The sequence below is a fragment of the Abramis brama genome, assembly GCF_963993115.1.
Source record: "Abramis brama genome assembly, chromosome: 11".
Lineage (NCBI taxonomy): Eukaryota > Metazoa > Chordata > Actinopteri > Cypriniformes > Leuciscidae > Abramis > Abramis brama.
In genome coordinates, this window is record NC_139973.1 from 40,660,265 (window position 1) to 40,663,528 (window position 3,264).

At 32.5% G+C, this 3,264-nt stretch overlaps 1 long non-coding RNA gene across 1 annotated transcript; it reads left to right on the top strand.

Moving 5' to 3' along the window:
- Positions 1–1,205: 1,205 nt before the first annotated feature.
- LOC311091819 lies at positions 1,206–2,771 on the top strand. Its single transcript, XR_014608173.1, has 3 exons — positions 1,206–1,340; positions 1,712–1,805; positions 1,972–2,771. It is a non-coding gene; the product is annotated as an uncharacterized lncRNA (long non-coding RNA).
- The last annotated feature ends 493 nt before the right edge of the window (positions 2,772–3,264 follow it).

Sequence of the window (3,264 nt, forward strand, 5' to 3'; positions counted from 1 at the left end):
TTTGCATTTGAACAGTCCTAACTCCCGGCCCCAATCGCCCAAAAACACCTTGATGGTCTCATTCAACAGGGCTCCTCAAGCACCATCTATGCTCTGAGTTTCAGAATTTTTCGCCTTCTGGTTCCCGAGATATAAGTGAAAAACCAAATTCCCATTCATTAATTCATTCAATCACTTCAACTGTAAGATGGAAGCTGTAATACCACTGTCCACTAGAGGGAGCAGCAGGATTACGCATGACCTTTTCATTAGTTTTCAGTATTGGAAAACAAACAAATGTTTTAAAAAGCAATCTTTTTTTTTTTTTTTTTTTTTTTCTTTTCTTTTTTATATTATTAGATCACAAAGGAATTCCTATAGACCAATACATATATTTTCTCAATAACATATCCCAAAACATAAAAAAAATTGTGTGTGTGTGTAAGCATGCATTATTGACTTAACATAGAAAAACTGGTTTGCTTTAGTGCAGAAAACTGGTGAAAATCATGAAGTTTAAAGTGAAAGTGAGCCAATAAGTGGTCTTCTAGGCAAGGCAAGGCAAGTTTATTTATATAGCACATTTCATACACAATGGCAATTCAAAGTGCTTTACATAGAAGAAATTAAAATAATAAAAAGAAATAAGAATAATTAAAACAGTTTAGAAAAATAAAAAATAAAATACAGTACAGTACAGTACAGTACAAACAGTCGGACGAACATTGGCACAGTGCTCATTCATTAAATGCATAGCTAAACAGAAGTGTTTTGAGTCTGGATTTGAAAGTGACTATTGTAGGAGCACGTCTGATCTACTCTGGAAGCTGGTTCCAGCTGCGGCTGGCATAATAGCTAAAAGCGGACTCGCCATGCTTTGAGTGAACCCTTGGTATTTCTAGCTGATATGATCCTAGTGATCTGAGTGATCTGTTGATCTGTTGATCACTATAGTGATGACTAGTGATCACTATAACTGTTAAAAAGCTTTAAAACCATATATATCCCATGGTAAACTGCCTGTATTGGCTGTAAATGGTCTTTTCCATCTATTATGTCAGTGGTTACATGCTTGCTAAATAAATCTTAATAACTTTTTATGCTTTTGTGCTTAAATGCCTTAAAGGCCTTAACTGCTTGAACCCCGATAAATGCTGCTTGCAGCTTTAATTTTAATTATTATTTCTAAAGATTATTATTAATTATTATTTCTTTAGAACATTTTAGGAATACTTATAGTAGTAAAACTTTGTGGTGATTCCAACTGACTCGTTTTTTACAGATCTCCATGGTGTTTTCGTGTATCTGTAACGTCGACCATGAGAATCTACTTTGAATGAACACATATAGAGAGGAAAATAGTAAGTAAATAACTTTATAATATCAGTTATCAATATCATAAACTTAATTATGACATCAGTCTGTTTTTCATGCAGTTGTCAATTGGGAAACTGTGCATGTTTTATTGACAAATTTTATGATTTTACATCTTTTTTGATTCCACTGTATGTAAAAGAGCAATCTGTACATTCTTTAAAAAAAATCTTTGTTATGGACCAAGTCATATGGATTTGGAATTACATGAGGAAGAGTAAAAGATGACAGAATTATCATTTTTGGGTGTGCTGTATACATTTAACTCCCAAAGCAGATCCCTATGTTAAATTATTAAGAGTTAAGGTCATAGTGCATCTGCAGATTAAAATAAAACTTTTTTTTAATTTTTTTTTAGGTGAGTGACATTACCACACGTCAGAAAACAACAGATCTTGAGGGATTGCCACTTTTCCAGCATGAAAACTACAAGTTTACCCAGGATGCGTCTGGTAAATTACCATTTTCATTTTCATTTCTTGGTCATTTTTTAATCTATTTATGTTTTACATGTATTCAGGTTATTTACACAGCAACATAAATAATAATAATGTTGTTGTTATTATTTTTAAATTTACACTTCAATTAATACCCCTATCTCATGAATTATTCTCCCAGGATACTGATCCTTTAGACCACGGCACCAAAGATGTAGAGATCGGAATCCTTACTGTGGCCGAAGATGCCGCTGTTACATCACTACACTGTAGGACATTACAGATCTACCAGCAGTATACGCTTGTTCGGACTCATGAATGCACTGAATATGGATTATCCAAAAGAACTGAAGTATACTTTCAAAGTAATTCAGAAGATTTTCATGGATCTTGGAGGTACCTTCTCTGCAAGACAAAGCCATTTTGCAAATGTCATGGGAAAATTTGTGTGACATTCCTCCACTGGACACTGGTTCTTTTATAGTTAATGACAAAAAAAAATAAAAAATACTGCTCTGGCAATGTATTGATTAATGTTAAGTATTAATTGGTTTCAACCTTAGCTTTAAAGGGATAGTTCATCCAAAGATGAAAATTCTGTCATCATTTACTCACCCTCATGTTGTTCGAAACATGAATGAGTTTATTTCTTCTGCTGAACACAAAAGATGATATTGTTAAGAATGTTACTACCAAATATTTGATAGTAGCCATTGACTGCCGCAGTATTTTAAGGCTACTGTCAACTGTTTAGTTACCAGCATTCTTCAGAATATCTTCATTTTAATTTCACTTTCAATTTAAGGGTGAATCAATGATGACTGACTTTTCATTTTTGGGTGAACTGAACCTTCAGGCTAATGTTCTTTAACATGCATTGGTAAGTACCATGCATTGAGTTAACAAATTCAAGACTTGCTATGATAATGTCATTGTTGTGCATCAGACACAAACTGTTTAAATAAAAAAAGTTATCTGACTCGTGTTATGGTCTGTCTCTTATTTAATTAAACTATTTAAATAATATATAATAAATCAATATAGGCCTATAAGATAATAGGCCCATTTGTGTTCAGCCAACTAAAAATACTTTGTTCTGTTATTCATTAGCTAAACATGACTATTTATGTTGAAGCAACTTATGATTTTAACGTAATCTTTTTAGTTGCGTGGACTTCAGTCCCCGTTTGTGGAGTTTACTCAAAAAAGAGCTTGCGATAAGTTGCCAAATTTTTTTAAGTTGACCCAACTTTTTTTTTTTACAGTGTTCCTATGAAATATCAGATAATATAAAAATCTCATTATTAGGCTTCTTTTTTCATTATGTTGCCTCAAATACACATTAATATGCAAATTAGATACAATGTATAAATGGGAAAACCCGCTTATGGCCATTTGACACACATATTGCATAAATAAAAATAGTACATCAAATCATTTGGTTATATCTTTCATAACATAGTTGAGAATTATC